The sequence below is a fragment of the Protopterus annectens genome, chromosome 1.part0, assembly GCF_019279795.1.
Source record: "Protopterus annectens isolate FY-2018-M chromosome 1.part0, PAN1.0, whole genome shotgun sequence".
In the NCBI taxonomy this organism is placed as follows: domain Eukaryota; kingdom Metazoa; phylum Chordata; order Ceratodontiformes; family Protopteridae; genus Protopterus; species Protopterus annectens.
In genome coordinates this window covers 1,399,268,120-1,399,294,016 of record NC_056725.1, presented here as the reverse complement: position 1 = coordinate 1,399,294,016, position 25,897 = coordinate 1,399,268,120, and the positions used below count along the sequence as shown (strand labels likewise).

The following is a 25,897-nucleotide window of genomic DNA, read 5'->3' as shown; positions in this document are numbered from 1 at the left end:
GACTCCAAGCCGGTCACAACAGTGTCCCACAGGGCTCAGTCCTGGGCTCCCTCTTGTTCGGCATCTACTTTTCAGAAGTGCAGGCAAACATAGGAGGATTGTGGCTGACAGTTTGCAGATGACTGCAAACTGGGCGCCATAGTTGAAAATCCATCAGAAACAGATATCCTTCAGAGGTCTCAGAAACGGACAACTGGTGCCAGAGCCATGGCCTTAAGCTAAACGCCAAAAAAATGTATAGTCCATACCCTTTGGTAAAAACAAGGTAACCAAGTTACCACTTAGGTGGCAGGGACCTGGGGACCCAAGTTGACAGTAACCTTTCTTTTGACACTCATTGCCAAAGTGGTTAGGAGGACCTTCTACATTGCCCACCTGATTATGAAGGGATTCACATCCAGATCAAGGGAGGTCATTGTTCCCCTGTACTCTTCACTTATCAGACTAATGATTGAGTACAATGCCCCATTCAGAATGTATCTTACCCAACACCTGCAGCAATTGGAAAGACCCCAAAAGTTCCTCACCAAAAGGATAAAGGGGCTCAAAAATATGCCATATGCTGCCCGACTGAAGAAACTCCAGCTCTATTCAGTCGCATACCGTCTGCTCAGAGGTGACCTGTGCATGACATACAAGGCCATGTCCAACCCGGAATTAATGGACATGCTCCACCTCAAAAAATCCAAATCCACCAGAGCCACAAGAGCAAGAGACTCAAACCTCAACACGGATATAAATAGGACGTGCTGAAGGGACAGATTCACCCAGAGACTCCCTATGCTGTGGAACAGAATCCCAGTCCATGTGAGAGCACCTCGCTGGCTCTGTTCAAGAGGAATCTTGACCAGTGGATGGGAGAATGTAGGTTTACCCAGAGGATCATCTCTGTATCACTGCTGGACAGAGGCACAGCAAACTAATGGGTATAGTATTCTTCAACCTAAGGGGTGGTGAAAGCCACACAACTCTGGCTAGGCTTATAAATGCCCTAGGGCAGATAGCCTAGTATGAACCTTGTGTAGGTGTTTGCCACATATCATGAACATTTAAAAAAATGGGGTTATATTGCAGTGCAGAAATAAGTAGCATGTATGAATATCAGTACGGAGGCAAATGTTTAGTTTATTGAACAGTCACTGCTACGTGCATGTGATTAAACAAACATATCCATAATTAGCCACCAAGCACATAATTAGAATAGTACTTGGGTATGCCTCAGTTTAGTGTAGGCATCACCGGCATCACCACCTGAACAGAGCACAGACCAACAGAACAGTGATACTGTGACCATCCCTACAATGCCACGTACTAATATAATCAAGTAGAATAAGACTGCATGTGCATATACACCATACTATTTACGTTGGAGAATGGTGTGGAGTTGACCGTTTTTGTGCTTTCTTTTGCTACAACAATAGTCTTCTTGCTTCAGCATTCCTAGTTGTTAGTGTTGGACTGATCCATTCTCATCAGAATGGCTAAATTTTCTTGCAGCACTTTGTGGTTCATGTTTCAGGTACATGTGCTTGTACTGTAGTGCTTTCACAACCTCCAATATTAAGTTGCCTCCACTGCAGTATAATTTAGTTTAGTTTATGTATGTAACAGCTTACAGCTAAAAGCTAAAGTTTTCTGAATAAGTGTATGTTATTTTTTATATCCAAGAATGGAGATAAAGACAAGCAATGACGGGGGGGGGTGCTGTGTCAACTGTCATTACCTCTATTGGTTAAGTAACACTTTCCTACCTTTTGTCAATCACACCAGTCAGAACTCATAAGCCACCTCTTTTGGCTAGACATCCTTGTTTCCTCTTGCCTTCTTCCTGTTGCTCCAAAATTATCTTCAACAGATCTTTAAACTTGCACAGGGGGCTGAAACACCAATATGTTCTGCTGGACCTTCTCCACAATTGTAGCTAATTTGGTTAATGAGCCAATGCCCCAGTTTCACATACATTCCCTTACTCAAATTCATCTTTAGTCTTCATCTAATGCCACAGGTTCTACATACCACAGCTTTATTGATCCGCCCTCTCTAGTCAGTTTGCTAATGCAGTCATCACCAGCAGGATTCACAACTACTCCCACTGGGAACCTCTCAGTCCAAACACTGTTTGCACCTGGTCATTAGGTGCATGTATATAGACTACACCACAAGCATTAAACCCAGGTATGGAAGTGCTTTCTGAGCATTTAAACCATCCTTTAGTAATTACACTAAGTTCCCAGATGCCATGGCCAAATTACCCCTAGTGGTATAAAGCCACCTTGGGTATTCCCTGAAGAGTCCATTAGCCTGGCGCGACAGATACATGATAAATAGGATAACTACAGGCCTTGTGATGCCTTGTAATATGGTCCACAAAATTTCGCATTTTCAGGACTGTTACTTAGTGCATAACTAATCATCAGATTTGAATCACAATATCTGCACCCCCATGGTCACACTGATTCATTTTCTAGTGTAGCTAGGATGGGGTGAAGGGGCAACTGCCCCAGGCACAAGATGCTGGTGGTACCATTGGCAAGCGATGCCTGCACTCGTTTCCATATTGACATTTTTAATAATGATTCTGTGGTCATCACAGAATCAATAGCTGCAATGCTTTGGTTTGTTCACTCATTTATAAGGGAGGGCTGCAGGGCACCTCATGCTTGAGAGAAGCAAAGATTGCATTTTCAGGGGCTCTAACTCTAAAAGGCTGCAAATAGGGGAATAGGACAGTGTGCAAGTCTTCACTAGTACAAGATCAAATATAACATTCCAGACTATAACGTATAGCACTGAAAAGCCTTAACTGATTAGAACTGCCACATCAACTAACACACAACGTAACTTTCGTCCAGCATCAACCTGCCTGCCTAGCACTGAAAAACAATGTACAGTCGATCATTGTGATCCAGTGACCAAGATCTCCCGTCTACAACCTAGCAAACCTGCTGGACAGTCTGTAGTTGCGAAGGCCCAGACCTCCTTGCCTGCATCTATCAGGTCTACATCCTCCCATCTTTCAGAATCATTCTGAAAGACTTCCTTGCTAAAATCTGGTTTGGTTCTTACTCAAAACCTAAGAAACTAGGTTTTTAAGTACCTTTTAATCCTTACTCTCCCCTTTTCACTTACTATCCAATTCTGTTCCCTGGCTTTTCACTTACTATCCAATTCTGTTCCCTGGCTCTCTCTCCAAATATACAACGAGCCTGGGTTTTCCCTCGCTTCACACTGCAATTCCCATTTGTATTAGATTAACATGGCTTTAATTTCTCTGCATCAATTCTTAACCACCAATGTTTTCATATTGTGTCTAATTTGTTATAATTAAAACAGGCAGAAGTTATATCACCACCAGCTTGGTTACCAAGAGCATTACTAGTACTCTATTATGACAGCATGATGACAGTTTGAAAGCAGAGTTTTGCAGGAAATTGGACAGAAGCCAGAGATCCTTCTTTAATGCCAATGGTCTATGTGACGCATCATACTTTTGATGTTGCTGTCACACACAGAAGTATTTTTCCAAGTCTTAGCCTTGTATATTGGGCAGCTCACTACATCTTATAACTTCATCTCATTGTGTTTGGGTAATTTCTCTTGAGAGTCCATATCTCCTACCCCACCGCTCCCTTCCTATATGAAGCAAAAACGTTTCATTACCGATTAGGTTTCACACCTAAAGATTTTTGCTGGTAATGTTACATATGCATACATTCTTGTTTTCCTTCACTTCTCACTAACATCTTATTTCCTCATTTATTCAAAGTTACCATAGACTTCTCTTCCAGGCAAGTGTCGCACCTGCAGTTTGAGGTTACTAAATAGCAGCAGGGTGCAAAACATAGATTGCCAAATGCTCAGCTGTTTTCTATAGTTAATTGAAATGGTGCTGTACTTTTAGGATTGATCAGATGCTTTGATGTTTACAGCCTTAGGCTAAGGATATTCTCCTTTATCAGTTCTACTTGGTAGTTCTGACACCAACTTAATGCTGTTATGCAATACATCCAGTATGCATCAAGCAAAGTTCAAGACAACCATAAGGACTTCTATGGTTATGTAAAGAATCTCCACGGCAATAGCCAGATTTGTTCAGAGCTACTGCACAATGGTAGCCCCTACACAGAGCCAACAGATATTACCAATATACTGGCCGACAGATGCAGTGCCAACTTTACCGCCCCCCCCCCCCAAAAAGGACCATACCCATCCCAAAAAAAGGACCAATCACAATACCAGAAGACTGCCAGGCACCCAGTATTACTGCTGCACACAGCACTGTCCAAGGCCAAGAATACAGCTTCTATGGGACCTTACAATATCCCTGGCTTTGTTCTACATGAACTAGAGTGAAATGGCACCCCAACCTGTTAAATCACAGCCTCACCTCAGGCTTTGTCCCTATCGACTGCTACAGTCATCCTTCTCCACAAAGGAGGAAGGACTACAGGCCCTGGGAACTACCACCCCATTAGCCTGACAAGTCTAATATGCAAAGCTATGGAACGCTTTATCACGGACCTAACAAACAAGGATATAGGGAATCGCCAAACTCTGGACCCCACACTGTTTGGTTTTGTGAAGGGTAGATCATGCCTGCTCAACTTTTGAGTCAGTCATCTGCTCAACCTGGTCGACTTCTTTGACGGTCACCAGAGATGTGGATGAAGGCAAGGTGGTTCATACAGCCTACCTTGACCTGGCCAAGACCTTTGATACCATTCCCCACTCAGGAACCATACAAAGACTCACTAAGCTAGGCATCAACCCTTATATCACTAGGTGGGTTGCAAACTGGCTGACAAGACAGAACCCACACTGTGAAAGTCCTGGGTCCTCTCCTGTTTGGTATCTACTTCTCTGAAGTCCACGGCAACACTAAGGGACTCTGGCTGACAAAGTTCAGACGATTGCAAGTTGGGAGCCATTATTAACTCCAAGTGATGTTGACATCCCACAGAAAGGCCTCATTGAGACCCAACTGGTGTCAGAACCATGGCCTTTAGCTCAATGCAAAAAAAAAAAAGATATATATATATGTCATCTCCTTTAGGAAAAACCCAGTTCCCATGAATTACCACATTGATGTTAGTCCACTGAACACAGAAGGCGTTAACCTGTGTTCCAGATCTCTTGACAGCAACCTCTCTTGCCCACCACATTGCCACTGTGGTCAGAAAGTCCTGTGGCACATCTCATTACTAAGGGTTTTGCACTCAGGAAGAAAGATGTCATTGTCTCCTCTAAACTTCGCTCATTAGGCCAATAATTGAGTACTATACCCCATTTGGCATGTACCCTCACTAGACACCTGCAACTGGAGAGGCCGCAAAAGTACCTCACAAACAGGATCCTAGGCCTTAAACACTTTTCCTATATGGAGACAAAAAACTCCAACTACTGTTGCATATCACCTACTTAGAGGCGATCTCCGCTTGACCTACAAAGCCATGTCTGACCATGCTCTTTTAGAAATCCCAATCCCACCACATCACATGCTCCAGAGACCTCAACTTCATTACCACAATCAGAACAAGCTGGTGGGACAGGTTCATAACCCAGAGACTACCCATGGTAGGGAACAGGTTCATAACCCAGAGACTGCCCATGGTAGGGAACAAATGTGCCATACATGTCAAACAGAGCACCTCACTGGCCCTCGCAGAAATCTCGAGTGGATAGGAAATAGAAAATTCACCCCGGGGATCACTCCAGTGGTTCTACTCTAGAGGCACTGGGAACTAAGGTCAGGTGGCACGATGCCAGGGTAATCCTATGGGCTAGGCTTTTAAAGGCTCCAGGGCCATTAGCCTAGTAAACACCTATGAACATTGTGGCATTTCACGATGTATACCCAACAAGATTAATACGAGCACTTGAAAATGTGACAGTCATGCTGGCATGGCCTCAACTGCCCATATTTTTGCAACATATTTTGGTTTGTACCTCAAAATTTGTGATTTTCTGGCTTATCAGCATAGATTGAAGTCACTATTGGCTAGGCTTAGAAATGGCTCGCAAGGGCAGTTAGCTTAGTACTAACCTATGAACTAAACATTCGAGTTTCAGACTTCATATTCAGGAAATGAATGCCAACACAACTCCTCTTACTCTAGTAACAAGTTTATTTTATATTTAACATTTGTTGACTGGGAAATTTCAACTAGGACAGAGCCTATTTTTCAGTGAAAGCCTAGAGAGAAAAGCTCCAGATAAATGTCTGAAATTTAGGAGGAAGCCAGAGTACCCGAAGGAAACACACGAATGCAGACTCCACACCCAAGAATTGAACCAGTGAACCTCTTGCTGAGAGGACACACAAAGACAGACACTTTAGTATACATGGGATGTTTGCCAAGTATCAGTTGTAGCAAGATATACTGTAGCTACACAGTGGCATCACTGGCATTAGTTTGAAATCAGAGACCAATTACTGATAATACAGCCCACCTACCTATTAACTGTGACATGGATGCAAGAGGTCCCACAGTTAGATTCTCAACCAAGGTGCCTTCTGTGCGGTCTGCATGCCCTCCCTGCGTTTGCATGGGTTTCTTCTAGGTCCTCCAGTTTCCCATCCCAAAGACACGCAGTAGGTGGATTGGACACTAAATTGGCCACAAGTGTGTGTGTGCAAGAACTACTGTGGCAGGGCTAGTGTGTGTGCAAGAACTACTGTGGCAGGGCTAGTCACCCAGCTGTGCAAAACTTGGCTCTAGACTATTGCAATCGTTGAAGTGACAGTTTCTTCCCCTCACCTCCATTTCTTTGCATTTCTAAGCACTGATCCCATGATCCATCACCTGTGACAAATTCACTGATACACAAATTCAAAAGTCTCAACGTACATCTAATACACAAGTACATAATACCGCAATCATTCTCTTTCATATGGATGCAACTTAAATTAGCAAATGTGCAATTGTTACTGTATATTTAACGTCTGTTCATGTGTATTACTAATGTCCGTTTAAAATGTCTTAACATTTTGGAGCTTTTCTCCCCAGGACTTCACAGAACAAGATGAAGGAATCTGGTAAACAAAGCAAAATAAATGCTCGATATTTGCTTACTAGAAAGGTCCAAATGGGCTGGAAAACACATTTTAGGAGAGACTCCCCAAAGCTCCCACAAGGTAAGTAGTAGTCAATACACATTGCAACAAATATACATCCAACTTTAGTACAAGTAGTCTGGACAAAGCCTAAAATAACAGGTTAACGAAAGCCAAACAAATAGGGACAGACTTTAAAATATCAATGTTACAAATTCTGTTCTAGCAACTTTCTAAATTTATATCGGCATGCATTTTCAAAGCCAATGAAGTCAAACTCAAATGTAAATCATTAAGGTGACTTCAATCCTAATGACTTGCTAGAAAACCACTAGTTTTACAAGGGACAAACCTAAAATACGATGCCAAAATCTGTACAGCTGACAGATACGCTGAAGACTAATTTCTATATAGAGCGGTCTCCGATGAGATCATTCTTTGGTTGATGCACAAGCTTTCAGACATATTTAGCGACCAGTATTAACTGTAAACTGGACATGTTACAGGGATATGTAGCTCAACTAACCCATAATTTTGGACTCAAATACAGGTCTGTCCCTCAATACTGGTGAATGCTAGTGGACTAATTAAAACTATAGACTTGTTTTCATTTGGAAAAGTGTGAAGTAATTCACATTCTCATGTTGGAAATGACTTGTTAATAATGCTTCTTTCGGCTTTTCCCAGTTAGGGGTCACCACAGTGGATCAACATTTTTTAAAGTACTATTCACTGTCCCCGACAGTTTCAGTAGGAAACATTTAAGAAGGGACTACACAACAGTAAGTATTACTTTTAACAAAGAGTCTCAAAAATTAGCACTACTTCTCTGTCCTTCTATTCTAAATGAATGGAACTGTGATGCGACAGCCCAGGCAAGGGCATTGTAATCCCAGCAACTGTGCACTCAGTGCATTATGGGAAGATGTAAACTAAAGAAAAGAAAAAAAAAAAACACTCTCCTCAGGATGCTTGCCCCCAGGAGGGTATTCAGAGTTAAAAAAAAAGAATTTTCATCTGCATTTACTGTACTTGTGTTTCTACCTACTTCATTTTACTTTTGCATCATCTTAAAAATACTCAATTGTATTTATTACTGCTTGGTGTAACTCATTCTAAGCCTTTTGGTTTAAACACTTGGGCTTTGGACCAGTTGTTTTGCACTGAGAGGGTTTGTGGTCTGCACTGCTGTGGCAGAACAGGTAGCTTACATCCTTCTAGGTTGGGAACTGCTGATTGAGGGCTCAGTGTCTGTTATTCTAAAAGTGTATTAATTCTGGTTTAAGCACTTGGGCTTTCAGGCCAGTTATTTTACATTAAGAGGGTTCGTGGTCTGCACTCTTGTGGGAGAAGCTGAATCTAGCTTTGTTTATATGCTTGTTTGTTTGCTTGTTATTTCCCTGGAAGCTAATTCCACCTAATACGCGGCTTCTCAGTGCTTCTGTGGATCACTAGTGATATCTGCATTGCTTACTGTACTTATTTCCTTGTTTCACTTGAAAGTTACTGTTTGTCGTTTTTGCATTTAGTTACTTGTAACACATTGCACTACCTGGCACTTGCTCACTAAAGCAATTATATAAGTCAGCACTAAAAATTAAAAGCACTACACCCTCACTCCCCACTGGCCCTCGTTTTCAATTAAGGAATTCCCAATATTATTCTAGCATGTCCAAAGGTCAGTTGCCAATCTCCTCTCCGGTCCAGCTGGTGAATCTGGGAATCTTGAGGCAATGTTATAACTGCCTCATGTACACAGACAACCCTCTCCTCCTCCCACATAACAAATACTTGCGAGAGATGCAGCTATTTAGCCAAACTGGAGGCTGAGCTCTCAACTCAGGACTGGCAAGACCAGACAGGAGGAGAAGGCAACTACACACACCACAAAACCAGCCTCACATAATGCTACCACACCACTGAATCAAACACATACACACAAAGACATACTCGGAGGCTCAGAGTAAAAATTTACCTAAACAGCAGAGGCCTCCAAAGCAGACACCCAAACAACTGCTACCTCAAGACACCCCACAAGCAACACAAACCACAAAAGCAGTGTGCAAAGCAGTCACAGCCCTTAAGGCCAAATACACCACCAAACATACTTGTCATAGGTGACTCCATATTCAGACACACTGACGTCCCACTCACCAGGCTGAACAAGGAGAGGGGGTCACAGTAAGCTGCATATCGGGCGCTAGAATCCGCCACATAACACAAACACTCGGGTCACTCCACGGCAAGTACAAATATGACAGTCATTGTCCATGCTGGTGTGAACGACCCGAGACGTACCTCCCTGGACTGCATGAAGAGAGACAGAGGAGCTCTCTGATTATGTAGCCCAGGCAGGTAGGACCCTAACCCTGAGCAGTATCCTTCCTTCACCAAGAATGATGCCACAATATAGAGACAAGATGATCAGCTTTAACAATTGGCTTAATGTCTGGTGTCATTGCCTGGGATGACATGCTTGACAAGCCACGCTGCTTCGCAAGGGACGGCTTGCATCTGTCACCCCTGGGATTCCGTATATTGGCCAAGGCTCTTGCCACCCCCATAGTGGCATTTCTAGGCAAGGCTCAAATTCTAAACCTACCACCCTAGAAAACAAAAATGGAAAGAAACTGAGGGTAATGCTGCTCAATGCCAGAAGTCTAAATCTCAAAATGCACACACTCGAGGCCCTTCTCAGTATGGAGAACATCGATGTCTGTGCTGTAACTGAAACCTGGGTCAAGGCTCCTGAGAGCACCCCGGCACTATTAGGTTTTACCTCATATCATGCATTCCAGCCCCAAAACGTGGACCACACCACAAAAGGAGGGGGTGTATCCATATTCATAAAGGATACCCACACCTCCAGGTTGGTGGCAACGCACGAAGCTTCGGAAACCATCCAGGTGCAACTAACCATAGGCAAAACTGCTCTACAAATTGTAGCATGCTACAGGCCACCCTCTCAAACTCAGGAACCCCACACAGCCTTCCTGAAGACACTGGAGGGTATAAATGCATCTCCAAACACCATCATATTGGGTGACTTCAACTACCCGAATATAGACTGGGAACATTACTCAAGCCCTAACTTTCTAGCCCAACGGTTCCTGGAGTTCATAAATTCAAATGCCATGGAACAGCTAGTCACTGTTCCCACGAGAGGAGAAAATATACTAGATCTCATTATCACAAACATGGGGACAAAATGCTCCACACCGGAAGTATATCCCTCATTGGTGAGATCTGATCATAAACTAATCTCACTGGAAATCCACATCCCGCCCCCATCCCAAACAAAAAAGACCACAGCGAAGAACTTCTCTAAAGCAAACTTCACACTACTCAAGACTGGTGTGGTATCCTTCAAGGCCCCTGAGACAGTGGAAACCACAACCCAAGCTGCGGAAGCCCTTACAAATGCCTTCTATGAACACCTCCAGGACTGCACGGATCAGGCAATCCCAAATAAAACCAAAACTCTTTCCACACAGGGCAAATGTCCAGTCTGGTGGACCCCAGCCATTAATAAACTTTACAATAAGAGGAGAAAGCTATTACATGATAGAACAAAATCCATAAAAGGGAAGTCACCCCTGATCATTATTAGTAAAAAAATACGAGCACTCAAAATCAACTAAGGCCAATTTTGAGAGAAAAATTGCCATGGATTCAAAGGACAATCATAAGGCCTTTTTCAGCTATGTTAGGAACCTGGGTGGAAACTCCCAGATATGTTCAGAATTAGTCCAAAATGATACAAAAATCACTGAACCCACAGACATTGCCAACATACTGGCAGACAGGTTCAGTGCAAACTTCACAGCCCTCTCCCCCCCTAAAGGAGAGATAACTATCCCAGAGGAGTGTAGCCTCCCAGACATCTCAAATGCGCAGGTGAAAGCTGCTCTCTCTAAAGCTAAAAACACAGCATCAATGGGACCGGATGGTGTCCCCGGCTGTGTGCTCACGAGCTAAATGAGGAATTAAACCCGCACATAAGGCAGCTGTTTAATCTCAGCCTTACCACAGGATACGTGCCCAAGGAGTGGCGTACGGCAACTGTGGTCCCACTCCACAAAGGCGGTGCCTCTACGGACCCTGGTAAAATTACCGCCCCATAAGCTTAACAAGTCTAGTCTGCAAAGCTATGGAGAGGATCATAATGGAGCTCATAAACAAAGATATAGGGGACTTGCAGACATTGGACCTGACCCAGTTTGGCTTCGTCAAGGGAAGATCATGCCTTTTGAACTTGGTCGACTTCTTCGAAACAGTCACCAAGGCCATTGATGAGGGAAAGGCAGTCCATACAGCCTTCCTTGACCTTGCAAAGGCTTTCGACAATACCCCACTCGGGTATTGTAGAAAAACTTACCAGCTTAAATGTAAACCCATATGTCACAAGATGGGTTGCAAACTGGCTTAAGGACAGAACCCATAGGGTTAGAGTTGCTGGCGCTATGTCAGACTCCAAGCCGGTCACAAGTGGTGTCCCACAGGGCTCAGTCCTTGGCCCCCTATTGTTCGGCATCTACTTCTCAGAAGTACAGGCCAACATGGGAGGACTTTGGCTGAAGTTTGCAGATGACTGCAAACTGGGCGCCATAGTGGGAAGTGCATCAGACACGGATATCCTTCAGAAGGGACTCACGGAAACAGATAGCTGGTGCCAGAGCCATGGCCTGACGCCAAAAAATGTATAGTCATACCCTTTGGGAAAAACAAGGTAACCCCAAGCTACCATATAGGTGGCAATCCACTAAGCACAGAAGAGGTTATCAGGGACCTGGGGACCCAGTTGACAGTGGCCTTTCTTCTGACACTCACGTTGCTAAAGTGGTTAGAAAGACCTTCTACATTGCCCACCTGATCATGAAGGGATTCACATCCAGATCTAGTGAGGTCATTGTTCCCCTGTACTCTTCACTTATCAGACCAATGATAGAGTACAATGCCCCATTCGGGATGCATCTCGCCTGACATCTGCAGCAATTGGAGACCCCAAAAGTTTCTCACCAAAAGGATAAAGGGACTCCAAAATCTGTCATATGCTGCCAGATTGAAGAAACTCCAGCTCTATTCAGTCGCATACAGTCTGCTCAGAGGTGACATGTGCCTGACATACAAGGCCATGTCCAACCCAGAATTAATGGACATGCTCCCACCTCAAAAAATCCAAATCCACCAAAACCACTAGAGCAAGTGACTTAAACCTTAGCACGGATATAAATAGGACGTGCTGGAGGGATAGATTTATCACTCAGAGACTCCCTATGCTGTGGAATAGAGTCCCGGTCCATGTGAGGCAGAGCACCTCGCTGGCTCTGTTCAAGAGAAATCTTGACCTGTGGATGGGAGATCGTAGGTTTACCCCGGGAATCATCTGTGTCACTGCTGGACAGAGGCACAACAAACTAATGGGTACAGTATCTTTTCATATAAGGGGTGGCGTAAGCCACAAAAATTCGGGCTAGGCTTATAAATGCCTTGGGGCAGATAGTATAAACCTATGAACACAAAATGAGTAATGCCTGTCTGGTGCATACAGGTTTGCAATGTGCAGAACTTTCAAGAAGCAAAACAGCCTCTTTGCTCATTTCCCCTCATAGTGATCCAATATACAACATTTCTTGTAGTCTACTTTTAGTAGTAACTATTTAGCCACAGAGTGGAAATTGGCTCAAACTACACACAAGCATAACACAGACACGCACTAGGCTCATAACCCAACAGTGAAGTGTCAGTGAAGCTGGAAGACTTGTGCCAACTACCATTTATAATGCAATATATCGCATTTAAATAACACATCACAGCACCTGAGATTGCCAAACACGAGACATGACATGTTACTGTTGTGCAGTACTAACTATTCCGACTGATGCGAGAGATGCAACTATACGGCCAAACTGGAGGCTGAGCTCTCTCAACATAGGACTGGCAAGACCAGACAGGAGGAGAATGTAACCACACACAATACATACCCAGTCACACATGGTACCATCACAACTTCAAATCATACACATACTCACACAAAGACATACTCTGAGGCTCTGATCAAAAATTTACCAAAACAGCAGAGGCCACCAAAGCAGACACCCAAACAACTACCACCCCACGACCCAACACATAGACCACACAGAGTATCAAACAGTCACAGCCCTTAAGGCCAAACAAAATGCCAGACACACTTGTCATTGGTGATTCCATAGTCATACACACTGACGTCCTGCTCACCAGACTGAGTAAGGAGAAGGTCACAGTAAGCTGCCTGTCGGGCGCTAGAATCCGCCACATAACGCAAGCACTCGGGTCTCTCAACAGCAGGTACAAGTACGACTCAGTCATTGTCCACGCTGGTGTCAACGACCTGAGACATACCTCCTTGGACTACATGAAAAGGGACAGAGGAGCTCTCTGATTATGTAGCCCAGGCAGTTATGACCCTGACCTTGAGCAGTATCCTACCTTCACCTAGAATGATGCCACAATACAGTGATAAGATGATCAGCTTTAATAATTGGCTTAAATTCTGGTGTCATTCAAAGGGGATCCAATGTCTGTCTGGGATGACATGCTGGACAAGCCACGCTGCTTCGCAAGGGACGGCTTGCACCCGTCACCCCTGGGCTTCCGGATATTGGCAAAGGCTCTTGCCACCCCCATAGTGCCTTTAGGCAAGGCTCAAATTCTAAACCTACCACCCTAGAACACCAAAAAGGAAAAAAACTAAGGGTAATGCTGCTCAATGCCAGAAGTCTCAATCTCAAGATGCACGCACTCAAGGCCCTTCTCAATATGGAGAACATCGATGTCTGTGCTGTGACAGAAACATGGTTCAAGGCTCCTGAGAGCACCCCAGCATTAACAGGTTTCACCTCATACCATGCGTTCCGGCCCCAAAATCCGGACAACACCAAGAAAGTAGGGGGGGTGTCCATATTCATAAAGGACACCCACACCTCAAGGTTGGTGGCAACGCACGATGCATCGGAGACCATCCAAGTGCAATTAACCATAGGCAAGACTGCTCTGCAATTTGTAGCATGTTACAGGCCACCCTCTCAAACTCAGGAACCTCACATGTCCTTCCTGAAAACATTGGAGGGGATAAATGTATCTCCAAACACCATCATACTAGGTGACTTCAACTACCCTAATATAGACTGGGAACACTACTCAAGCCCGAACACTCTAACCCAAAGATTCCTGGAGTTCATAAACTCAAATGCCATGGAACAACATCCCCACAAGAGGAGAAAACATACTTGATCTCATCACGAACATGGGATCAAAATGTTCAACACCGGAAGTATACCCCTCACTGGTGAGATCAGATCATAAACTAATCTCGCTGGAGGTCCTCATCCCGCCCCCACCTGAAACAAAAAAGACCAGTGTGAAAAACTTCTCAAAAGCCGATTTCACACTTCTAAAAAACTAGTGTGGTCTCCTTTAAGGCCCCTGAGCCAGTGGTAAACATTACTCAAACTGCTGAATCACTTACAAATGCCTTCTACCAGCACCTACAGGACTGCATGGATCAGGCAATCCCAAACAAAACTAAGACTCTCTGTACCAAAGGCAAGCGTCCAGTCTGGTGGACCCCAGCCATAAACAAGTTCTACGACAAAAGGAGGAAGCTACTACAAGATAGAGCAAAATCCTTGAAAGGTAAGACACCTTTGATCATTATAAGTAAAAAAACTAAGAGCTCTCATAAAATCATCCAAGGCAAATACTGAGAGAAAAATCGCCAAGGACTCTAAAGACAATCATAAGGCCTTCTTTAGCTATGTTAGAAACCTAGGAGGAAACTCCCAGATAAGCTCAGAATTAGTTCAAAATGTGAAAATTACTGAACCTACACACATTGCTAACATACTGGCTGACAGGTTCAGTGCAAACTTCTCCCCCCCCCCCCCCAAAAGGAGAGATATCTATTCCAGAGGATTGTAGCCCCCCAAACATCTCCAACACCCAGGTGAGAACTGCCCTCACTAAGGCAAAAAACACAGCATCCATGGGACCGGATGGTGTCCCCGGCTGTGTGCTTCATGAACTCAACGAAGAATTAAACCCACAGTTAGGACAGCTGTTTAATCTTAGCCTCACCTCAGGATACGTACCCAAGGAGTGGCGCACGGCGACTGTGGTCCCACTTCATAAGGGCGGTGCCTCCACAGACCCTGGAAATTACCGCCCCATTAGCTTGACAAGCCTTATCTACAAAGCCTTGGAGAGGATCATAATGGAACTCATAAATAAAGACATAGGGAACTTGCAGACTTTGGATCCAACCCAGTTTGGCTTTGTCAAAGGCAGATCCTGCCTCTTAAACTTGGTTGACTTTTTCGAGACAGTCACCAAGGCCATTGATGAGGGAAAGGCAGTCCATACAGCCTACCTCGACCTGGCAAAGGCCTTCGACAATACCCCACTCAGGTATCATCGAAAAACTCATCAGCTTGAATGTAAACCCATACATCACAAGATGGGTTGCAAACTGGCTAAGTGACAGAACCCACAGGGTCAGAGTTGCTGGAGCCATGTCAGACTCAAAGCCTGTCACAAGTGGTGTCCCACAGGGCTCAGTCCTGGGTCCACTCTTGTTCGGCATCTACTTTTCTGTAGAAGCAAACACAGGAGGGTTATGGCTGACAAAGTTTGCAGATGACTGCAAACTGGGCGCCATAGTCGAAAACACACCTGACACAGATATCCTCCAGAAGGGAACGGATAACTGGTGCCAGAGCCATGGCCTGAAGTTAAACGCCAAAAAATGCATAGTCATACCCTTCGGGAAAAACAAGGTTACCCCTAGCTACCATATAGGTGGCAATCCACTGAGCACAGAAAAAGTCACCAGGGATCTGGGGACCCAGGTTGACAGTAGCCTTTCGTTTGACACTCATGTTGCTAAAGTAGTTAGGAAAACCTTCTATATCGCCCACCTGATCATGAAGGGATTCACATCTAGATCAAGGGAGGTCATCGTCCCCCTGTACTCATCACTCATTAGACCTATGATTGAGTACAATGCCCCGTTCGGAATGTATCTGACCAGACACCTGCTGCAGCTTGAAAGGCCCCAAAAGTTCCTCACCAAAAGGATAAAGGGTCTCAAAAATATGTCTTATGCTGCCCGACTGAGACTTAAACCTTGACACGGTTATAAATAGAACGTGCTGGAGGGACAGATTCATCACCAAGAGACTCCCTATGCTGTGGAACAAAATCCCGGTACATGTAAGGCAGAGCACCTCGCTGGCCTTGTTCAAGAGGAATCTTGACCAATGGATGGGATCGCAGATATACCCCAGGGATTACTTCAGTGTCACTGCTTGACAGAGGCACAGAAAAATGATAGGCATAGTTTTTATTCAAACTAAAGGGGTGGCGAAAGCCACATAACTATGGGCTAGGCTTATAAATGCCCTTGGGCAGATAGCCTAGTATGAACCTATGAACACATGGACAGCGTCAGCCTACACCACACGTAGATCGACAGCACCCATTAAATGCCAATTCCTTTACTCTCGTCACTAAAATATGTACAATTTGGAATATACACGTAGGTTATAACAAGTTAGGCTTTTATATTACTCTGAATGGTACTTGAACCCACAATCCCTGGCATAAGAGGCCAATGACTTATCTATTCTGCTACTTTCGCGACCTCTTTATGCAAGAAGTGTGAACAAAGTCAAAACAATGTGGGGGAGTCCCAAGACAATGACAGATTTTAATACCGTTTCTATTAACTAAGAAAAGCCGATAAACAGGTCTTGCACTAGTACTTACATTCTGAAGAATATAGTAAGTGACTTCATTTAACAATTTGCCATAAATTTTATGAGAAGCAAACCAAGAATGGGAGGACAAAATTCTGGACAGTTGAGAGGTACGACTGAAACAATATTACGCACCCCAGAGCGAGCAAGGGATTGTTTGACACACTCAGTGGAAAGTCTAAGCCTCCATACTATACAATGTTAAATCGTATTAAACGGAACTTTACAAAGCTTGTTGCGTGAAATGTGTAGTTGCTATAAGTTTTAGACATTTTGCTTTGCCGTATATTTCACAATGAAAGCGTGTACGACAGAAGCTCGATAATTGTCAGCAATGCACTGCATGTGCAAGCATGTAAAGCTGTAAACACGTAGGTGAAGCCACCTTGACTGACAAATAGGATGTTCTAAAACACCGTTTTATAATAAAGAAACGGCTAAGAAGGACACCTACAATCAAAAACGCAAATAAAAAATACCTGCCAATATCGGTCAAGCAAAACGGCGCTGGGGAAAACACAACCAGCCAGGTTAAATAACACGTATTGGTTATTTTCTTCACTAGGCTAGTTCTAAAGATTCAAAACCTGCTTACAATTTCTTTGAAGAGCACGATTACCACCAGACTAGCACAGTCATAAATACCTACACATAACTAGGAGGATACTCCAAAAACCTTACAGCCAAAGGCAACACCTAACAGTTGAGGTTCCTTCACTACGAACGAGGCCTAAACAGAAATTTAGGCAAGGATCGGGGCAGTCTTTACAGGTAAACCTAGCAATTACCAAAAAATGCCTAACATTTCAAATGTCTCAATACTACGCAACTCACAACTCATTTAGCAAAACACTTCATTCATTCTTGCCGCTCTACAAAGACGAAATAGGCAACTGTATGACCAGCTTCCGTTCAGAGGCATCTCAAAAGTAACAATTAAATACAAATATCTTAAATTCTAAAAATAACTACTGAGAATACAAGGCAAAAAAGACAACAATCATCTAAACTAACAAAGATTGTGAACGAGCTACTAACCTACAAAAGCGTAATGGATTAAACTCAATCCGTGAGGTTCTTCTTTCGATAACACGTTTGCACAAATTTTACAATCACAATCCTAGGCAGCAACTTCCTCTTACTAGTTACTTGCCACTTCAGTTAACGGGTGATTGGCGAAGTTAATCGTCCCGCCTCCTCTAAACAAGCTCGTTAGCTATTGGATGTACTAAAAAATGTCAAACGCGTAGATAAAACATTATTATACAAAGTTATGTACTTTCGAAAGGGTTGTGGCTAGATTCCCTGTAGCCTGTGTTATGTGAGAAGGCTAACTTATAGTGGGGAATAGGACATTATTTGCAGTAATAGAATTTAGCCTTCTCACTTTATACAGGCTAGATTCCCTTGGCTGAAAGAACCTAGTTATTAATAAACATGAGGTAGTCTGATGTAATACATATGATTAGCAAGGACCTTTCAGAGCATGGAATTTAGCTTTTTTAATACAGTAGATTGTAGGGGGGAAGGACCTGAAACATATTTTAACTTCTTTATAAATATTTTACAGTTTATTTATCTGAATAATTCCTAAACTGATTTTCATCTAAATCACAGTAGAGTATATTGCATAAAAGACAGATTCAGGGAAAAAATCTGGATTGCAGTTTACAAAATTACTCATGTTCACCTGAAAGGGAGACTAAAGTTAACATTTATGTAAAAAAAAAAATACTGCAGTTGTTAACACAAAGCAGGGGAATAACCTGGTTTGTAAAAGAAACTGAATCATTGTGAGAAAAAGGACTTTCTCTCATAGAATACAAAGAAGGCTTTTGGAAGTGTAGTACACTTTAGGTTCCTTCAGTACAGATTTCTTTGGCTGAATGGACCTGGTCCTTTCAGCAAAGGGTACCTAGCCTGCTCTTCATGTACACTGGCAGGAACGACCATTTTCACGGAGACCAATAATGGGCATAGTTTCTCCAAACTAAAGGGGTGGCGTAAGCCACAAAACTATGGGCTAGGCTTATAAATGCCCTCGGGCAGATAGCCTAGTATGAACCTATGAACCTATGTTATCAATAACATGGCTAATTTTTACTGGGCAAAAGGGCCTTTCTTATTCCAAAAGATTTTGTCACCTCTGGCATACAAAGGCAGGAATGGCCTTTTTTTTTTTTTTTTTTTTTTTTTGAAAAGAGCTTCACTACTTTCTTTTGCTTAAGCACAATTTCTGGCACATTCAACAAAGATTGCCATGGCTGAAGAACCCAGGGCCTTTCAGCCAACGGAATCTAGCCTGCTCTATGTGAAAATGCTAGATTCTAGTCGAGGAAAGGACCACTCCTCTGGTTTTCAGTGGCAGGAATTACGATTCTGTTTGGAAATACATTAATTACATTTGTTTGGCTGCGAATAATTTCAGTCCCCTTCCGAACAGATTTCCAGGGATAAAGGACCTGATCCTTTCAGCCAAGAGAATATAACCTGTTGTATCAGAAAGTGCTAAATTCTAGTGGAGAAAGGACCATCTTTCTGTGAGTAATTTCTAACCCCATGCCATGCCAGGGTCTTTCATCCGACGGAATCTAACCTGCTCTATTTGAAAATGCTAGATTCTACTGGAAGAAAGCACCATCTTTCTGGGAATAAATTCTATCTCCTCTGGTGTTCAGTGGCAGGAATTACGATGCTTTTTGGAAATACATGACTTACATTTGTTTGGCTGAGCATAATTTCAGGCCCCTTCAGAACAGATTGCCAGGGATGAAGGACCTGATCCTTTCAGTCAAGGAAATATAACATGTTGTATCATAGTTTCATAGTTTGGTACTAGGCTATCTGCCCTGGGGCATTTATAAGCCTAGCCATAGTGATGTGGCTTTCGCCACCCCATATAATGGTACAAAAGTGTACAGAATAGATTTAGAATACTGTGCCTCTGTCTAGTAGTGACACAGTGAAGACCCCCTTACATAATAGAATTAGTTTATTGTGCCCCTGTCTAGTAGTGACACAGAGATGACCCCTGGGGTAAACCTACGATCTCCCATCCACTCGTCAAGATTTCTCTTGAAGAGAGTCAGTGCAGGGCTCTGCCTAACATGAACTGGGATTCTGTTCCAGAGTATGGGAAGCCTCTGAGTTATGAATCTGTCCCTCCAGCATGTCCTATTCATATTTGTGCTGAGGTTCAAATCTTTAGCTCTCGTGGTTCTGATGGACTTGGATTTTTTGAGGTGGAGCATGTCCATCAATTCCTGATTGGACATGGCCTTGTATGTCAGGCACAGATCACCTCTGAGTAGGCGGTATGCTACTGAATAGAGTTGGAGTTTCTTTAGTCTGGCAGCATATGACATATGTTGGAGACCCTTGATCCTCTTGGTGAGGTACTTTTGGGGTCTCTCTAGCTGTTGCAAGTGCCGGGTGAGGTACATACCAAATGGGGCATTGTACTCAATCATGGGCCTGATAAGGGAGGAGTACAGGGCACAATGACCTCCTTTGATCTGGATGTGAATCCCTTCATGATAAGGTGGGCAAGGTAGAAAGTCTTTCTAACCACTTTGGCAACGTGGGTGTCAAATGAGAGGTCACTATCGACTTGGGTCCCCAGGTCTCTGATTACTTTTTCCATACTCAGTGGGTTACCGCCTATGTGATAATTTGTGGGCACTTTGTTTTTCCCAAAGGGGATGACTATACATTTTTGGCATTTAGTTTAAGGCCATGACTCCGGCACCAGTTGTCCATTTCAGTGAGGCCTTTCTGTAGGATGTATGTGTCAGCTGGTGTATCGGCTATGGCACCTAGTTTGCAGTCATCTGCGAACTTGGTCAGCCACAACCCTCCCATGTTTGCTTTCACATCTGAGAAATAAATGCCGAACAAGAGGGGCCCCAGGACAGAGCCCTGTGGGACACCACTTGTCACTGGCTTTGAGTCTGACATGGCTCCAGCGATTTTGACTTTATGGGTTCTATCCTTTAGCCAGTTTGCCACCCATCTTGTGACATATGGATTTACATTTAAGCTGTTGAGCTTGTCTATGATGCCAGAGTGGGGTATTGTGTCGAAAGCTTTAGCCAAGTCCAGGTTGGCTGTATGGACTGCTTTGCCCTCGTCAATGGCTCTAGTGACTGTTTCGAAAAAGTCAACCAGGTTCAAAAGGCAGGATCTGCCTTTTACAAAGCCGAACTGGGTGGGATCAAGTGTCTGTAAGTCCCCAATATCTTTGTTTATTAGTTCCATAATGATTCATTCCATAGCTTTGCAGACCAGGCTGGTTAAGCTTATGGGGCGGTAGTTACCAGGGTCAGTAGAGGTGCCTCCTTTGTGGAGTGGGACTACTGTTGCTGTACGCCAGTTTTCAGGTAAATATCCTGTAGTAAGGCTAAGGTTAAATAGCATTTTTATGTGTGGGTTTAGCTCCTCTTGGAGTTCACGTAGCACGCAACCCGGGATACCATCAGGTCCCATTGATGCTGTGTTTTTAGCTTTGCTGAGGGCGGTTCTCACCTGGACATCTGAGATGACAGGGAGGTTACATTCAGCTGGGATAAGTATTTCTTTTTTTGGGGGTGAGGGAGAGGAGAAATTGCACTGAACCTGTCTACCAGAATGTTGGCAATATCTCTGGGTTCAGTGTATTTTTTGTCATTGTGAACTAACTCTGAACATATCTGAGGGTTTCCACCCAGGTTTCTAACATAGCTGAAGAAGGCCTTGTGGTTATCTTTAGTGTCCATAGCGATTTTTCTCTCAAAGTTGGTCTTGGATGTTTTTATGAGAGAATGTAGCTTTCTACTAGTGCTGATCAGAGATGCCTTCTCTTTATGGGATTTTGCTCTGTCGTGCAGTAGCTTCCTTCTTTTGTTATACAATTTGTTTATGGCTGGGGTCCACCAGACAGGATGCCTGCCCTTGGTGGAGAGGGTCTTGGTTTTATTTGGGATTGCATGGTCCATGCATTCTTGGAGATGTCCGTAGAAAGCATTTGTGAAGGATTCTGCATTGTGGGATGTGGTTTCCACTGTCCCAGTGGGCTTAAAGGATACCATCTCAGTTTTAAGAAGTGTAAAGTCGGCTTTTGAAAAGTTTTTCACTGTAGTCTTTTGTGTTGGGAGTGGAGGTGGGATATGTATATCCAGGGTGATTAGTTTGTGGTCAGATCTCACTAGTGAAGGGTATACTTCTGGTGTGGAGCACTTTGTCCCCATGTTTGTGATGATCAGGTCTAGTATATTATCTCCCCTTGTGGGAGAGGTGACTAGCTGTTCCATTGCGTTTGAATTTATGAATTCCAGGAACCTTTGGGCTAGGGTGTTTGGGCTAGAATAATGCACCCAGTCTATGTTAGGATAGTTGAAGTCTCCCAATATGATGGTGTTTGGTGAGACATTCATATCCTCCAATGTCTTCAGGAAGGCTGAGTGGGGTTCCTGAGACTGGGATGGTGGTCTGTAACATGCTACCAGTTGTATAGCAGTTTTGTCTATGGTTAGTTGCACCAGGATGGTCTCTGATGCTTCATGTGTTGCCACTAACCTGGAGGTGTGGGTGTCCTTGATGAATATGGACACTCCCCCTCCCTTTTTGGTTTGGCCCAAGTTATGGGGCCGAAAAGCATGATACGAGGTATAGCCTGGTAGTGCTGGGGTGCTCTCAGGAGCCTTGAACCAGGTTTCAGTTACTGCACAGACATTGATGTCCTCCATACTGAGTAGTGCTTCCAGAGCCTGCATCTTGAGATTTAGACTTCTGGCGTTGAGCAGCATTACCCTTAATTTTTTTCCATTTTTGTTTTCTAAGGAGGTGGGTTTGTCTTTTGAGCCTTGCCTAAAAAAGGCACTATGGGGGAGGCAAGAGCCTTAGCCAATATCCGGAAGCCCAGTGGTGACAGATGCAAGCCATCCTTTGCAAAGCAGCGTGGCTTGTCCAACATGTCATCCCAAGCAGACAGACATTGGATCCCCCTAGAATGACACCAGTATTTGAGCCAATTATTAAAGCTGGTCATCTTGTCTTTGTATTGTGGCATCATTCTTGGTGAGGGCAAGATGCTGCTCAGGGTCAGGGTCATACCAGCCTGGGCTACATAATCAGAGAGCTCCTCTATGTCTCTTTTCATGTAGTCCTAGGAGGTACGTCTCAGGTCATTCACGCTGGCATGGACAATGACGGAGTCATATTTGTACTTGTTTTGGAGTGACCTGAGTGCGTGTGTTATGTGGCGGATCCTAGCTCCCGATAAGCAGCTCACCGTTACCCTCTCCTTGTTCAGCCTGGTAAGTGGAACGTCAGTGTGTCTGACTATAGAGTCACCTATTACTAGTGTATCAGGCATGGTGTTTGGTCTTAAGGGCTGTGATTGTTTGACACACTGATTTATTGAAGTATGTGATGCATGTGTTATGTTTTGAGGTGGTGGATTTTTGGGTGTCTGCTTTGGGAGCCTCTGTTGTTTTGGTAAGTTTTTTGTTAGAGCCACTGAGTATGTCTTTGTGTTATTATGTGTTTGGTTTGCAGTTGTGGTAGGTCTATGTGGGACTGGGTTTGGTGTGTGTGGTTACCTTCTCCTCCTGTCCGGTCTTGCCAGTCCTGAGTTGAGAGAGTTCAGCCTCCAGTTTGGCTATATAGTTGCATCTCTCACATGTATTTGTGTTTGTTGGGAGGAGGAGAGGGTTGTCTGTGTACATGAGACAATTGTAACATTGTCTCAAGATTCCCAGATTAACCAGCTGAACCGGAGAGGATGCCAGCAATCTACCACTCGACATGCTAGAATATTATAAGGGAGTGCTGTGCCTTTAAGGGAAGTGGGTACTCACAGGGAAGGTAGGTGGATGTAGTGCTTACTTTAGTTAGCGAGTGCTTACTTAGAAGAGAGGTTTTGAGAACAAGTGCTAGGCTTATACTAAAGCGATTAGACTAGATTATTATAAGAGTAGAGCTTTCTTAAGGGAAAATTTGAAGAGCAGACTTGGCGAAGCCAGAAAAGTTTAACCTTGTTTAACCAGCGCTGCGCTATGCGCACAACTGCGCAAAGCTGTGCAAACGTGGATTTTAAACAGGGAACTTCAAAAGAGCTAGAAATGGTCCAAAACAACCAAATTCTACAAGCTCTCATGCTGAGGTCACTCCTTCAGGGACAGATAGGCTGCTCAAGGCTCCCCACTCCCACTGGTGAGCAAAGAAACTTCCTTCTATCCAAGTAAGGCAATGGACACCACAGGAACTACACCACAGCCCAGAATACAGCAAAGTCTGTATACTGGTCTAAACTAGTCGAGGAGAGACAGGAAAATAAGGTTTTTTTTTGTTTTTTTTTGTTTTTGAGATAGAAAGCACACAGAAATGCAGGAAACAGTAATAAATCAGTTAGACGGGCTAGCACACTTTAGTGGGCAGCCTCAACAGTTAAATTTAACAAACAAACAAACAACTTTCAACCAATTTTCAACTAAAAGAAACTTTAAGTGCAGATAATATATAATGCAACAAACAGTTAAAAACAGTTTAAGCTTGTTCAAGGTAAGCAAGAGAAGGTATTTCAGGTAAAAAACAGCAACAAATACTTAAATCAGGAAAGTAGTCGCTTTTTTCAGTTCTCTGCTGCTAGGACCACTCTGCAGGACTACGAGGAGCTGTTGCTGAGTAGTATAGCCAGAAAAAAACGCTCAGAGGCGGATTTTAAACAGGGAACTTCAAAAGAGCTAGAAATGGTCCAAAACAACCAATTACTACAAGCTCTTGTGCTGAGATCACTCCTTCAGGGACAGATTGGCTGCTCAAGGCTCCCCACTCCCACTGGTGAGCAAAGAAACTTCCTTCTATCCAAGTAAGGCAATGGACACCACAGGAACTACACCACAGCCCAGAATACAGCAAAGCCTGTATACTGGTCTAAACTAGTCGAGGAGAGGCGGGAAAACAAGGATTTTTTTTGTTTTTTTTTTTTGTTTTTGAGATAGAAAGCACACAGAAATGCAGGAAACAGTAATAAATCAGTTAGACGGGCTAGCACACTTTAGTGGGCAGCCTCAACAGTTAAATTTAACAAACAAACAAACAACTTTCAACCAATTTTCAACTAAAAGAAACTTTAAGTGCAGATAATATATAATGCAACAAACAGTTAAAAAACAGTTTAAGCTTAGAAAGTGTTAAATCCTAGTGGAGGAAAGGACTGCCCTTCTGTGAGTATTTTCTAACCCCATTAGTGTACACTGGCAGGAATGATCCTTTTACTGAGTCCCCTAGCCTGTTATGTGTAACATGGCTAAATTCTAGTAGGGAAAAGACCTTTTATATGGGAATAGATTCTGTTACTTCCAGTGTGCAAAGCCAGCAATGACCATTTTTTTTCCTTTTAGGAAAGAGATGCACTACATTCTTTTGTTTGAGCGTAATTTCTAGCCCCTTCAATGCCAATTGCCATGGTTGAAGGACCCAGGGCCTTTCAGCCAATGGAATCTAGCCAGTTCTATGTGAAAATGCTAGATTCTAGTGGAGGAAAGGACTATCTTTCAGGGAATAAATTCTATCTCCTCTGGTGTTCAGTGGCAAGAATTACCATTCTTTTTGGAAATACATGACTTACATTTGTTAGGTTGAGCATAATTTCTGTCCCCTACAGAACAGATTGCCAGGGATGAAGGACCTGATCCTTTCAGCCAAGGGAATATAACTTGTTGTATCAGAAAGTGCTAAATCCTGGTGCAGGAAAGGACAGTCTTTCTATGAATAGTTTCTAGCCCCTTCAGTGTACACTGGCAGGAATGACCCTTTTTACTGAGTCCCCTAGCCTGTTATGTGTAACATGGCCAAATTCTAGTGGGGAAAAGTACCTTTTTTATGGGAATAGATTCTGTTACTTCCAGTGTACAAAGGCAGGAATGACCATTTTTTTTCTTTTAGGAAAGAGATGCACTACATTATTTTGTTTGAGCATAATGTTTGGCCCCTTCAACACCGATTGCCATGGCTGAAGGACCCTGGGCCTTTCAGCCAATAGAATCTAGCCTGCTCTATGTGAAAATGC

The 25,897-nt window shown here is 43.6% G+C and overlaps 1 protein-coding gene across 1 annotated transcript in view; it reads right to left on the bottom strand.

Annotated features, from left to right (window-relative positions):
* Positions 1-18,014, bottom strand: part of SNRPA (small nuclear ribonucleoprotein polypeptide A) — a 526,049-nt gene extending 508,035 nt beyond the window's left edge. Inside the window, exon 1 of the mRNA XM_044067214.1 lies at positions 17,887-18,014. The gene's annotated coding sequence lies outside the window, so the exon portion shown is untranslated. The remainder of the gene's footprint in view (positions 1-17,886) is intronic.
* Between the last annotated feature and the right edge of the window lie 7,883 nt (positions 18,015-25,897).